The sequence below is a fragment of the Pseudopodoces humilis genome, chromosome 8 (genome assembly GCF_049639895.1).
Source record: "Pseudopodoces humilis isolate 2021_Gansu_Grassland_sample_001 chromosome 8, ASM4963989v1, whole genome shotgun sequence".
NCBI lineage: Eukaryota > Metazoa > Chordata > Aves > Passeriformes > Paridae > Pseudopodoces > Pseudopodoces humilis.
The window spans coordinates 20,788,376-20,804,470 of record NC_142207.1 but is presented as its reverse complement, the minus strand read 5'-3'; positions in this window follow the sequence as shown (position 1 = coordinate 20,804,470).

Sequence of the window (16,095 nt, the reverse complement as noted above, 5' to 3'; positions counted from 1 at the left end):
GTTGCATTTTAACATTTACTCACTGTAAAATCCACCTTTTGGCAACACATAGCTGCCAAGATCAAGGATTGTGCTGTTTCTCTGCATTTCCAAACACCCTCCCATCCCCACAATGGTAAGTAGTTCATTATTTTCCTTTATTATAGGTAGTAATTTTGCTGCAGACTAGACACAGTATTTAGGTGTCTCAGAAATCCAGTCTTTACATAAATTCCCTAAATAAATAAGTAGTTCAAGGTGAAGACCGCAGTGAACTTGCAAAAGTAAAATTGTTTTACTTGAAAGAATGAAATGGAAAAAAATCACAGTAAATTATTTTAGTTTGCCATGAAACCTTGTCCAGGACAAAATTGTCTCTTACCTTTTTTAACTGGTATTCCGTAAAACTGAATAAAAGAAGCAAAACCAAAAGCAACACGGAAAAAAAAAATCCCTCAACACTCTTAGAGTTGCTGAACAAATTCCATTCTACTGAGCATAATCACTTTGTTGTGGTGTGATGCATAATAGCAGTTGCATCGAAAATTTGCAGCAATTTAAAATATTCTTTTCACTGAAATTGTTTATCCACATTGCCAAAGCCTTTAAGGAAGTACTGATGTTTTTCATATTGTCAGGAGCAGCTGTTTCTATCTGCTGTGGCTGTCTAACCGCTAACTAGGCAGATGGCACACAGTAGCTGAGGTGTGTCTGTTGTGTACAGGATCAACTTTTCTGGCTTATAGGAAGCACAGCTGCCATGCTATTATGATGATGATGATCCTTATGTATTTCAGACATTGGAGGCCTTATATGGAGCTGCATGCTTTGAAGGGGTGATTAGGGTCTTTAGTACACTGAATAAGTACTTAAATAATCAAACTGACAAGCTGTGTGGAAATATGGAATCCCTATTAATGAGAATTTTGGGTAGGGATCAGGGGACTATGTAAAAAGGAGGCAAAATTATTTGCCACAGACACAAACATCTCAATAAGATATAGCATGTTAATATCAGTATAAAGTACTTCAATATCTACTAGAGACAAATATGTTTATGAATGAATAAATGTGTTTTACATCATTAACTCTGGTCAGTTATTCAAAGAACATGCTGTAGAAAATACTGGATGGTGAAAACTAGAGAAGGCCTAAGCTATTTTTGTCTCAGTTGGCAGAAACTTGATCCATAGAATATTGGAACCAGCAACACTTCCTGTGTCTTGCTTGTAGTAATTAATATATTAATATCTCTTATTTTTTTCTTCAAAACAACTACTTCCTTAACACTCTTATGCACTGGGGTAGCATAAGAGAGCTGGAAGCAATAGTAAGATGTGTCCAGGGCTTGAGGAAGCAATGAAGTGCTGACCAGATGCTGCATTTCCTGTTGATTTAAGGCATTAGTTCATTAGACCACTAATCAAAACCATGTGCTCTGCTAACAAACCATTTCATCACTGGTGTGCTGGACCATGCACATACTGTTTCCACCTAATTGGACCTTATCCAAGTCAATGCAGTGTCTCTTGTTGGCATCAATTGGTGGTAGAAGAGGTTATTTGAGAATGGTTGTCCTTGTTATTGTTTGTGTCTTCACATAGCTCAGCTGAAAATATTTTAGCCAGAAATACAAAATTATTGTATATTTTCTGTATCCTGTTAGGGGAGTTTATGTTCCATAAAGTATCTCCCCTTATTACAAAATAAAAATAAATAAAAATTATTAGGGGCCCTTCAGGTTGATGTGCATAAGTGTTTGTTTTTCAGAAATCCTGTTGCTAACCTTTATTTTCTAAAGAAAGAAAGATGTCAAGGTATTGAGCAGACATAGAGATTGATTCATCATTTTAGTCCTGAGATAGGAGCTGAAAATGCTTGAGATACAGACTGGGCAATGTCACCTCAGTAGTGCTTATGCTGACCACTGCTTTGTGTAAAGCAAAAATGTCCAACTTCAAAGCTCATAGCAAGGCTTGATCTTGATGGCAGTATAAACAACCTAATAAAATCATATTCTGTAGCGTTTCTAAAGAGCCCTAAAAGCACAAACAAACATAACATGAAATTGTGAAACCTGTTTGTTTCTTCAGCTTAATGCAATGCTATCACTCTCCAAATTAATTGTAAGTTTGGAAATAGTTATAAGAACAATAACTTCCTTGTACATGATAACAACAGCTGATGAGAAAAGCAGGGAAGTTTGATCACTTAGACTTCACCAAATGGGAAGAGGGAGATATTAATTATCTCTAAGTAAAGCTGTGGGATCAATGTGTCGAAGAGGTGCACAAGAACAAAAAAGGAGGATGACTCATGGAGTGGAAGGTGGAAAGACAGAGCATCTTGATCAGGAAAGGACAAAAGAAATAGTCTGATTCCTCAGAAACCAATGGAGGCAAACCTGCAAGCGAAGTACAAGGTGAGCAGTTTACAGCAATAACAAGAAATACTGCAGGGTTAGAGGATCATGCAGAGATGGTCACAGAAGAAAGCAGAAGTACTGCAGTGCTAAGGGAAAAGGTTTTCACAAAGTCACAGATATCAGAAAGCACGTGGAAGACAATCACAAAGGTGAAGAAGATGAAGATCAAGGGCAGAGAAGAGGACTAATGAGCCTGGGAGATTTAGGACAAGGAAGGAAAAGCACTGGTGCCAGCTGCACGAGAGATGAAAGAAGAGAGATTGATAAATAGGAGAAGGGATTTCTTCAAGCAAGTGAAAAATATCACTGGGTAGGAAGTGAAGAAATCTGCCTTGATTGAGGCCAGAAAAATTTGGTGAGGCAAAGTGAAAAGAGAGGAACAGGTGAGAGTTTTTCAAGAGCATTTACACATGGTGAGAAAATGGAGGAAATTCTTTATTTTTTGAGGTAATGCTGGCATATGCTGTTTCAGGGTAAGATGGTTTTGTGGTTGGAGAGTTGGGGAAACAGCACTATGGATGGAATTATGGAAACATCAAATGAAAGAAGATGTACGCATGACCAAATTTACTCCTGGAGCATCACAATCAAAACGATACTGTTCTGATTGCCTGTGTTCAGTTTTACACACCTGACTCTGGGAAATAATAGCTTAGGGTAAAAAAAAAATGGAACAACCAACCAAATCAACAAAAACCTTGCAAATTCAACCAGGGTAATTTATTGTTTTTTTTAGGAAACCATGTATTTTGGAATGAAATGTGCTCTGTGAGAAGCTGCTGGGCTTTGTTTGGGTTCAAACTACCAGAGTGTGTCAAGCTTTCCTCAGGTTTGGCTTTTTTTTCCCCCCATAAGTAGAACTTGCAGGCATGGTAGGCACAGTAAGTCCCAGAGACAAAGAGTATGTATTACATGATTTTGGCTGACATAATATTTTTCAGTTGATCAAGGGATTTTTCTGCAGAAGTCTCAGAAATGTTGACAGTACATGTGTGAAGTCAGCCTTACTAGAGTAATTCCAAAGAAAACTTGGGCGTGAGCACTCAGATTAAAAATGTGTCACAAAACCTGAACCCAGTATAGCCTGGTAGGACTGAACACTGCATTTCACTGAGACCAGAAGAATTGTTGTATAGAAAGAAAAAACTGAGAAGAGTGTTTGTTATTTTACTGCTTACTGCTGGTACAGTCATAATTGCTATTCCAAATTCATGATCTAAAATAGCAAGGAAACATAGGAAAGAGTAGACTGTGACAGAAAAAAAATATTTGTTTCGAGTCATAGAGGTTGACATATCTCAATAGCCTTTATCCTTTTTTGGTCTGTTTCTCAAGCTAAGCAACCAGAGAAGTGAGACAGAAGCACACAGAATCCATGTGCTATATATATATGTATGACCAGTTAAAATTTTGTTTGCTCTTGATTTTATTTATTCAGTGTAACAAGAAATGTGAAGTCAATGACAGCAGTTTTCAGGAAACACGTGACTGGTATCCTTTGATATTGAAGTAATAAAACTGGACTGTAGCAGTGCACTTTACTTCATAAACCTCTCTTTTGAGATTAAATATTGCTATTCCACAGTCATAAAAGAGATGTTCTCTACTTCCAAGTTATACTGTGCTTTAAACTTTTCACAAAGTAAAAGGTAAGATGACCAAAATAGATATTTTCTTTACTTGAATTGTTTTATGTAACTTGAGTTTACTAAGTCAGAGTGTTTTACCTTCTAGAGTCAGTAGACTGGCCCTGCAAATACTTGAGTATCTTGTTGATCAGATGTGGTCAGCAGGAGAAAAGTAGAAAATATTTCGAGAGAATAACCCACAGATATGCATTCTTCAAGAGCTGGGCATTAACTACCATTCCTTGACTTTTATAAATAAACTGAAGAAAGGACTTTGTTCTATAGCAAGAAAAAGCCCTAAAGTATACCTGACATGAGCTGGCTAGATGTCATTAGCATCAGAAACAAGAGCAGATGAATAAAAAATTGCGACTTCACTGGATTTGGTCCATCCAATAACTCCATCTCTTTCTTATTCTGGGGAGCCCAAACAGGAACACAGTCCTGCTTCTTCATCTGTCTTCATACAGTAGCATCTTATGACGTGTATACTTCTAGTACTATAAGATTAATTTACCATATAAATATTCACTCTTATTTCTATATATGACTATATGTTCCCTGTTTAAATTTGCTCTGCATTTGGATTTAATGGATGTGAGACTTCATAATTTACAAATTACCACAGTTAATCCCTTCTGCTTAGAAAAACTCATAATAGTCCATTGAGAGGGTTGCTTAATTTTGTTCAAGAATTTTTGAAATGAACAGTAAAATAAGGTAAATCATCAGCTATCTAAACAGTTCTAATGTTGTTGTGACTTACATCAAGACCAGTAAAACAGGGAAAGCAATTATTGCATTGTCTTAAATTCAGAAGAAATGCAACTCCCTTTTTACAGTAAGACAACATAAAACATCTCATCAGCAACAGTGGATATAAAAATTAAGAGTTTACATTCCCAAATTAATTATATAAAGAGAAATCCACAGGCAAGGGCAGAATTGCATATAACACTATATTTCTCTTTTTGCTAGTGATGCACTTCACCTAATTTGTTCTGATTTTAATTTTGATGACTTTTTAAAGCAAAATGTTCTTTCTAAGGCAGGGTTAGTGATTAATTTTACCAGTATTTTTGATACCTGAATTATTTGTGTTTGTGCAAGACATTGCTCTTGTGCCCTTTAATCTCTCCTATAGTCTGTTCTCCTGTGATCAGGTCCACTTGTCGAGCATATTTCAACATACAATATTGTATACCATTACGGGTAATAGCCATTAAGGGTCTTTTCCAACTGAAATGTTTCTATGATTCTGTGCCTGTGTGGATCTCAGGGGGTTAGCCTCATAAAGGCAGGCTACTTTCCAATCTCGCTAGAACAGCCTGTTTCCAAAGTAAATAAGTCCCTTGAAAGACACTGCAGAGCCCCCTTTAGAAAGGTAGACTTCTCACTTTCCACCTCAGTGAATGAAAAAATGTCCCTTTGTCTATCATTGATCACAAAAGATGAGATGTGCCATTGGAGTTTTTCTGCTGACAGAGTTATCCTTCTAACATATGTACCAACAAAAGTGCCTATAGTGCTTCCTGAAATCTTTGTGAATCAAATGAACTATGTTAAAAACACTCCACAGAAAAGTCTGTCTTGTTGTTCTGGGCCCTCACCACTGCAGCTGGCTCTTTTTCTCTTTTACTATTGCTAGTTTGAAGTATCTATAAAGGTTTATGGCAAACCGGAGTATAGGAATGCTTTTATGAACTCAGTTACATTTCTGTAGATTTGCTTTCTGTTGTGGTACTTTGAGTTAAGACACTGCAGGATGGGGTTTGGCCAAAGAATAAAGTTAAATTAGCAATAAAGTGATTTTTCAAGCTTATTTTTGTGTTATCCTATGGCACAGTAACCCTTTTTTGATTTTTTGAGGGAGACTGCTGAATTCGAAATGGCAGGTTTTCATAGTAGTAAATCAGAAAAAAAAAAAGGGAAAGAAAAAAAAAAGTCTTCCAGAAAATATCAAAACTCTTTTTTGGTGGCTACAAAAACCTCTCTTCTTCTCTCCCTCCCCGCCACTTTTTTTTATTATGGATTATAGCACTGGGCCTTAAGGTACTCCCAATAACAAACAGGTAAAGGCTAGAGCTGAAGGTCAAGAAACTGACATGAAGACAGTTTGGTAGATAGATCTGGGATAATTAAAATGGCATATTCCATTGCAAAACAGACTACAGAAGACTGTAAAGGAAGCTAAGATAATTAAGAATTTAAGCTACATAAGACTGTGTGGCAGAGACAAATTTTTTGACTTAAAAAATCCTGGATATTTTCTTCCCCTGAAAGTACCTGAAATATATAGGTGAAAAATGGTATAAAATAGCAAAGCATTGCTGGTTTATTAGAGGGTTTTTTTTACTGTCCCAAGAGAGATTTTCCACAAATTTTCCTGTGTGTATATGCTAAATTCAGGTTTCAATACCTTGCTCATTTTATTGAATCATCATTCTACAAAAGTATACAGGCCTTCTTTCCTGAAAATTGCTTGGTATAAAATCAGTCTTTTGTGCTTATCAAATTCTGAAACATTTATGTTTTTTTAATCTCAGGCAAGAAAATATTTATTGATCTGTGCACTACTAATGGGATTTTCTTAATCTTATCTTGTTTATTGTTAGTATTAACAATTTGTTTTCTGTGCATTTTTAAGTCTGAAAATGTCCAAGTCCAAAGACTGCTATAAAACATTCCTATTACTTATTGATATGTTATTAATTTGCCACTGACATTAAGTCACTGATGTGTTAACTGATCTATGGATTAGGCACAAATTCTCATCATCAACAACACAGCAAGAGGATGGTGCCAGTACAACTCTGTCTCACATGTTCATATTTTCTTTTCTCCCTGCAGAGCTTATACAATCATGATTTCAGACTTTTGTGCTAAATAGTGTTGACATGAGAAGAGACACAAATTCAAGGAGACTCCTGAGAAAGTTAATCTATCTCTGCACATTTTATTGTATCTACATGGGTGCTGAAGGGAAAAAATTAAACTTTTTGGTAATGCTGCTGCTAGGCAAGCATACTAAAGAATTTGGGGGGCAGGGCAGTATTCATTAGAAAGGAACTATAGAGGATTCCCAGCATATTCAGGAGCAAGAATGTGAGAAATACTCTTGGCGTTGTACTTGAATGCCAGCAGCACTAAGAGAGGAAGCAGGCAACTCATTAGTGTACACTCCTGTACAAGCTCAGGTCTTGATTATCTCTTTCCAGTACCTTCAGAGAGTAGAGGAAAGAAGGCTGCTAAAAGACCTGTCCTTTCTGAAAGATCTTGGGTGCATAATTATATAGATTTACCTGGCCTTTTCTGAAGGGAGAAATGGCACCGTTTCTCCAGTCCCTATCCTTACTAGTCTTTCTGTTCTTCCTTTTTTTCTTAACTCTCTGTTTATGTAAATGCAATAATTTAAGTGCTTCCTGGTACAGGGAGTCAAGCATGTCTCTCAAATGTGAGGGGGCTGGGTCTCCCTTGTTTCCTGACACTGATAATGTCCTGAAGTAGCTGTGGACAGTGAGAAGATTCTTCTGAGTTTCTTCCTTCCTTACAAAAGTTCTGGTCTCAGTGAAATGCAGTGTTCAATCCTATCAGGCTATACTTGTTTCAAACTTTGTGTCAACATTTTTAATCTGAGTGCTCAGGGCCAAATTCAGAACAAATCTAACCAGATGCATCTCCTTGCTAAATAAAGCTGTCCTGCTCTCTGTAAGTTTGATTTTGATATGAAGCCACTGGCTTTATGACTGCAAGAGTGCAAGTTTCCTATGCATGTGGCATTGCCTGATGCTCAGATGAGAACATCATGTCAGACATGTTTAATCATAACAGTGTTTATTCCTTTTACTCAGAATGTACCCCCTTCATGACAAATGTATGTAAATGCTGAGATAAAAATAGCATTTGACAAGATAGTTGGGTATGTTTCATTTTATTAACACATTAGTCAACTTATTCTGCTGAAAGTAATATGTGAATAGTAGATATGTATAAGATTAGCATAATTTTTTCAGTCAACATTTGTTCTGTGAGGTTTTTGATTACATTATTTTAATTAAGCAATAAGTCATGACAAGTACAGGATTTCATGGTGAGTGTAGTGCTCCTAACAAGGTATTATAAAGCATGTGGCTGAAAGCTGAATGATTGTAACCATTCAAAATGTGCGCTAATGATTCCACAAGACTGACTAGAGTGCCCTTTGGTTTCTTTAAATATATATTATTGAACAAGAAAAGCATTTACTGGTCATAGTTGCCAGGACACAGACTCTGCTCTGGGATGGTGAGAAAGCTCTGTTTGTGCTCTAAAGCCTTCTCTGCTGCCTCTGGAATTAGTTTCCTTATGAAACCACACTTTAACTTTTAAACAGATTTAGAGCACCTCATAATGATTATGGAGGAAGCCAAACTACCTGTCTGCAATTGCACAATGTCAAAAATAATGAATATAAATGAGATTATGGACCCCAAAAATATACATATTTTCTAAATTTGGCCTGCCAATCAAAGATTGGGAAATTGAAAATGTTTCATTTCTTTGTACCTGTCCATTGGAAAACAAAGAAGAATCCTGAACCAGAAATACTCTATATGTAACTTACTTTGTATCTGATTGCATCAGACTTGAGATATAAAGTAATAAAAGTCTGGGGTTAACAAACATCTGTTTATTTCAAACAGTTATATATTTTTTGCACTTTTACTTAAAGATGCAAAGTAATTTGGATTTCTGTGGCCAGTGGCTCAAAGTAATTAAATGTCTTTTTGGTGATTGTTCTTGAAAAAAAAGGACGGAAGTAAACCTGGAGCTTATAGACCTGATTGTGTTGGGTTTTGATATTACTTTGTAGATACTTAAATAGGAAAGTGCAAATGATAATTTCTGGACCCTTGAGCATGTAAATCCTCACAACTTCACAAAATGTTTCATTTTTGTTATTGTTCACTAGTCCCACCTATTTTTAGTAACCATTTAATGAGCTAAGTGAAAGATGATGTCTCCTCCTCCCTCCAAAATTAGTCCTCTGATAGGCATGTAATTCTATGATACAAGAATACTCTTTCCTCCTTCTAGCAGCCTGATCTGAAAAACTGAATGGAATAAATCTTGAGATAGTCCTGAGGTTATCAATTGTTCTTTTTCCGTGTAACAGCTCCCTTTTTTAAATGCGTGTCTGGCATTAATTAAAATGTTCCTATTTTTTAAATTCAAGTCTGTTCAGAGAACAAGCAGTGATGAAGTATATTGTTATATTGCCCAACTGATTTGCTTATGCTTGATATAAACTGTTTTACGAGAGTCTTCCAGATATTGTAGAACAGGTTGAGGTCCAGAGCTTGGTATGAGGAAGGACAAAGCATTAGCTTGAAATTCCTTACAGAGTCTACAAAGGACTAAAATATTAGAGTTGGCTTGGTCTGGTATTTTGTTGGTTTGGTTTAGGTTTTTTTTTGAGGAGTTGCAGCTTCCCATTGTTTGAATTGTGTATCACCAGATGTGACATGCTGTATATGGCAAAAGAGGAAAGTGAACCAGAATCTCGATGCCAAGTCCTCTGGGAGATTGAAATATCCTGCCTGAATATAAGTGGAACAGTAAGGAGAAAGTGGTTGCTCTCGGAATCCAAATGTGTGTGCTTCAAGCGATAAAAAACCTCAAGAACTACAGCTTGAATCAACCTTTTGCCTTTTGTTATCATCTAAGTCCTAGGAATCCTGTTTGCAGAAAAGTAGACTTGGAACACTGTTTGTTTCTTGCATTAACCTTAGTAGTGAGTGTGAAGATGATTCACTGTTCTTACATACCTAAAGGTAATATGAGAGATGAAATAGGGTTAAAAACTGTCATGAGATGTAATAAGCATTCATACATTTTATCTGACTTGGGGCATTGAATCCATGGAAACATTGGCTTTTACACATCATTTTCTCATTCACAAAATTAAGTAATTACATCCTGGGAGAAATGCACTGGCATTGAATATACAGTATCCAGACTATGCCACTACAGGTAGCAGATTGAGTTTAACTAGCCATATGGATTGTAATTGTCTAAGTATGATTAATTCATAATGTTTGTTAATTTTATGCCTTATATTATGGTTTGTTACTATAATGTCAGTATTGTCTCTTTTTTTTTGGTTTCTTTTTAATCTAGGTTTTGATGAGAGCCCTCAAGGGATTTTAATCTTATTATGACACTCACTAACGATGTCCTTATATTCTGGGGTCTCATCAATAGCTTGTTCTCCTTGCTGGAAGTTTCATGGAAAAGGGTTCTGAAGTTAGAACAGATGGTGCATCAGTCCATTGCAGAACTCTGTTTTCAGCCAGAGGAAAACTTCATACTGGAGGTGGAAATAATGGTTTTCTGCTTAGCTTATTGTAAATTCTAAATGGGGTGATTGAAGACTATAATGATCACTGCTGTTTGATGCCTATGAGTTTTAACATCTGGCTAATGCCTTTACTAGCCATAACAGTAAGAAAAAGCACTGTAGACTTTTCTGTTTCTTTCTCTTAAACAGATTATAGCTCATGTGTATATATGTTGGTATATACACACAAATATGTAAGCTTGCATATGAGTGTGTGGATATATGCTTCATATATGTAAATCACTGTCTATATCAATATCTGATTTGCACAACACTGAAGTGGAATATTACACAATAACATTTCTGTTGTAATAAACCAGCCAGGCCTCAGTTTCCTCATGCAGGAAAAGCCAAATCTTTATTGCATAGGTCATATTTTATAGGATTATCAAAAGGCACCGTATTGAACTTAATTGGTCAGCAATACAGTGAAGTTCATTTCATTGGTCCAGAAGGGCTATTGTATATGTCTACCAAATTTTCTCTCTAGATATGTTTACATATTTTCTTCACTGATTCTAATGGGACACATCTATTGTTTATGTAGGTGCAGACTTATTCTTCTCCCCAAGAAAAGGTTGTTATGCTAACAAATTCTCATTCCCAAGGTTGTTTTGCATGGGAACCTGCAAGCTACTGCTAGCATATCTAAAGTAGCAGGGGCTAAACCATATTTTTTAAGACCTGTCCTTTATAATATCTATACCTGTCTGCAACAATTTCAATGCCAACACCAGGCTTTCTATTTTTAATACCCAAATTTGATTTCTACTCTAGCAATTGGAATTATTTGAGTTGACCTCTTTATCTACTCTTGCCTACATATCCAAGCCACTAACCCAAAGTAAGTTAGCAAATATGTCTTTGCTTCTCATGTAGGTTCCAAGAAGAAAGCATTAGTAGGATTGACAGAGTTGGTCTTTCTAAAGGAGGCTGAAGATCACTTTCTTCAAAGTGATAGATTGCCCCATCATTTGTCATACTTGACTTTTCAGCAGGTCATTCACTAAATCACCAAAGCCACTAGTCTGTTCTGTCATTCCATTATAATTGACTTGGTGGAATATTGTTAACTCAAATTGTGATTAAAAAATAATATTTTCATGGGGAAGTTAAAAAGTTATTTCTCTACTTACATTTTTTCTTTGCTTGGTTGTACTTCAATTTAGATAATGGAAACAGTTTAGGAAATTTCATTTTAGAAATGCAGATAGTATTGCCTTATTCAGCAACTTGGCCTGGTATTGAAACAAATTGCCAAAATCTCTAACAGCACTGTACTTCTGTTGTTTTGTTGTTTGGGGTTTTTTCAATGGTCTGGCTATATTTAAAAAAATTGGAAAGTCTTACTCAGCTTTAGGCAAATGCTGTGAATGCTTTGAATTCAATGGAACCTTAATCACAGGCTTAAGATGTTATTCTGAATTTGGGCTGAAACACCTAACAAAACACAAACAAAATCCAGTAGTCTGGTCACTAACATTGTTATCAGGTTTTGCCCCTGAAGATGTGGTGCTTTGTAGATTTTTGCCACAGTTGTCTAGTCAATGAATTATTCAGACTGGTCAAATCATTAAGCTTTTGAAATAACTATGTGGGAATTTAAAATTATTTTTCTCTATTTCTTCATTCTTTTCAAATTGGCAATGTATTTGTAACTAATGCTGCCTAGTGTCAGCTACAAGAGAGTATAAAGATATATGCAAGTGATTTATCTTCATGATCAGACGGAATAGGAGGAGGCTAACAGTAGTTTGGTGGTCACAGGACAATGCTGTTGACAAAATAAAAAAATCAATGATCACAGAACTGTGATTCCTTTTAGCTGCTATTATTTTTTCTGTTTTTTTTTCTTACGGTGTTAGTTGAAAAACATCTTCCTGTACATATCTATTAATTGATTTAATTTCTGTATAATCAAATTTTACATTGGACCGATAATTTTCCTTCTCTTTTTTCCCTCAGATGTAGTGAAATTCATAACAACACCCACAAAGTAAGGTTTGATGTATTAATTTCCTTTGCAGGGAACAGTAATGCCCATTCTCCAGTAAAATAAACACACTCTACATGTTAAAATAAAAACATTCAACATGTTAAGCTCACTAAACAGACTTTAATGTGATTTATATATATTTCTGTAACAATCACCAGGACGCATAAAATATAAACTAATACATAGTAAAACATCTGTGATTTGGTGAGTAGTCTTTCTGTTCAACACTTTTCTACAGTGCTGGTTATTTATGCCTTCGTGCCTTCCTCAGCGTGACTGTTTTGTCTCACATAGTGACTGCAATGACAGAGACAATTAGCAGAGTTGCAAGTGTTTCTAATTACTTTATATCAATTTTAGAGAATCCTAAGTAATTGACAAATTTGACTTAGCTCTCTGAGCTTCTCAATGGGATGGAAAGTAACCAGAGAAGAGTGTCAAAAGTACTGAGAGATGGCCAGTGCTTCAAATGTGAATAAAACAGCAGCCAGCTCTGTTCTGAGTAGCTAGATCAGCTAATCATCCATTGGTACACCATTCTCAAAAGTGTATTCTCAAAATACCAGGCCAAGCTGCAGAACAAGGCCATGCTAGACACCTCCTAGTGTCTGATGATGCAGTAACAGCATATGGGGAAAGAGAAGAAGATAGCAATTTGCAGCATGATAGGGCTTAGTAGGGGTTTTGTACTCCTTAACCTATTGACTACTTCCCCTTCTTTTTTTTTCACTTTTTTACCACTGCTTCATGACTCTAACATCTGAAAGGCATATGAAGCCTGCTCCCCACCAGGCATACAGCTCACCCCTCTGTTTGCAATCCTGCCTTGCTTATTCATGCTTCCAGTTATGGAAACACTAAGGTATATTTTATTTAGCAGGTACTTCCTGGCAAAAAAATGGAGATGCATTTAATGATTGCTTCTGTGAATTTTCATTTGGCCTAGGATGAAAGAGCTCTAAGGATCAGCTGAGGTCTGACCCAAGCTTATCTCCATAGGGTATTCATCAATTCTGCTAAGCCAGACCTTGCAGTATGATTTCAGAGCTTCTCTGGTGCATAGATTTACTATACTAAGTCCTATTAACATGCATGGTTGTGGTATATTTTAAGATCATAGCATTTTATTGAAATTGCTGTAGGGATGTCTGTCTTATGTCAGGAAGATATAAGTATTAGGATAGTTGAGTTCTGTCTTTCTGTGTGCTTAAAACGTCTAGATTCCTTTTTAGCTCATCTCTTGGATAAAAAAAGAGCACTGCTGCAAAGAGCAGGGTTAGGCAAAAACTGCTTTAAGAGGACTGTGTACACTTAATGATAATATAAGTTAGAAACATCTGAAAATGTAGTATAACACTAGCCCAATCTTGTCTAGAGAAATAAAGTGATCATTCGAGAATTTTCACTTCTATATCATCAGCTCTTTCTGAAGTAGCCTAATTTAAGCATTTCCCAAGAAGATAATTCTTATTTGTCTTCTTATTCCTTCTCTTTCTCTTAAATACATATTCCAGAATAGTTATTTGGGGTGGGAAATTCTTTATATGTATCTGGAGATTTCTTACAGCTTTTTTAGTGCTGCAGGGATGTTTGCAAAATATATGCCTGTGTCAGGTTATCTGTTATCTTTAATTTTAAAATCTTCTTACTCTAATTTCTTACAACTAGAAGCAACTGTGACACTATAACAGAATCACAGAATGCATTGAGTTGGAAGAGACCCACAAGGATCATTGAGTCCAACTCCTGGTCCTGCACAGGACCTTCCCCAAGAGTCAAACCATATGCCCAAAATGCTGAAATGGGGAAAAGCCAGGTAAAAGAAATAATATTTTCAAATACACTCCATAAACACCTGCTTTGCTTGCTTGGGCTTTTAAAGAGAAATATTTTTGTAAAACAAAATGTGTGTTCAAGTTCAATACTTCAAAAGCATATTCAGTATAATCATAGTAGATCTATGATTCTATGAATCACAGTGTGAACCCCAGGTAAGCTGAGTAAAATTGGTACATTTTGCAAATACTTTTGGTTGGGTTTTTGGTTGTTGTTGTTGGATTTGGGTTTGGGAGGTTCTTTTGTAGATTATGTTACCTATATTTTAGTCTTATAATTTATTTTTAGGGGATGTATTTTCCTTCTTTGTTCCTATGCATTTTCTCTACATTTCATATAGGCAGTAGTCCATATTTTGTTTAATTCATAATTTTCCTTATTTTTTCTCCTTTGTTTCTTAAGCCAAACCCTTTTAAACCAATACCAGCAAAAGAGAAATTCTATTATAATATATATCAGGTGTTGCAAGTTCAGTGCTAACCTTCTAAATTTTTTATGTTTCTTTTTCTACTTATATTTTCTGCATATGAAATGATCAGAAGTCAGGAACTTATTTCCAATTTATAGCCAGATAAAGAGAAAATATAGCTATACTCTGAAATTGTCCTTGTCATTAGAGGCTAAAGCTGCAACATAAGAGCTACAACAACTTGAAGTTAATGCCACTGTGAAGCGACATTAGCCTTAAGACTCTGAATACTGTGAACATTTGATGTTTCTTCATCCTTCGGTGGAGGAGTTGGAAGTCTCTAAGATATCTTCAGGTAAAATAGGATAAATGAATGACTAACATATTACATAGCTATGGCTTAAGGAAATCAACTTCCAAAATTCAGCTGAAAGTTTTCCACATAGTGCAAAAAAACTTGTTTTCAACAATTGCAAAAACCCAAGTCTGCCACAGCCACGACAGCCCAAAATAGATTGTGCTTGGTGGAGATAATGACTGTATTCAACTGAATCTGTGAACTATCATGGACAATAGTGAGATCAGTGAATAATTACTATTACTTCTGTGCAGTGTACACTTTACATAAGTTTCAGAAATGCTTTTAATAATATTGGTGTAATCAAAATAAGTGTTATCATGATCAGATTGTAAGACATGAATAACCAGACATACAAGAATGATACATATCATGCTATATAAGCAATTGTCCAATACAGAGCAATCAAATTCATAGCTCAAAAACCTTCACTTGTATGGTGGATCTCAAAATGGGAATTCTTCTCTCTCTACATGTATGTTTGGTGTTTTCTGTGAGGTGCCTGTCATTTTAACAAAAGTGACATGCAGAGTAAAGTGGAAAGGTCCTGTTTCAACCTGGGAAGAGGGTGGGGCAGACAGATGAATTGTTCCGTATTTTCTATGAAATCTTAATTGATTAGACGATCACCTTTATTCACCACAGAAAGACTTCTTTCTTTATGATGGATACAACAGCAGGAGAGCAAACTGTTGGAATTGATATACTTTGTTGCTTATCTGAAAGGAGATTTTTTGCCCTAATTTTGCACAATAGTAGAAACTTCCTTTAAATCCCATTTTCCTAACCATCGCCTAGAATAGCTCTTGTTGTTAGATTCTAAGGACTCTATTGTGGCTTTTAAGCCAGAGCCCGCAGTAGGGGTTGTGGAGGGATGCACCGCCCCCAAGAAACTCCTAGAGGGTTTGTACTTGAGGACAAATCTGATGATAGAATTTAAAAATGGAACAGACCATTGTAGATCATCCAGTCCTCCTATCTGCCAGCACAGGATTTTCCCTCCCAGATATTCTTAATGCATTGTTCAATGTAAAAGTCTCAACTCTGGGAGTTTCCAAAGCTTTGCTTGGAAAATTTTTGCCTCC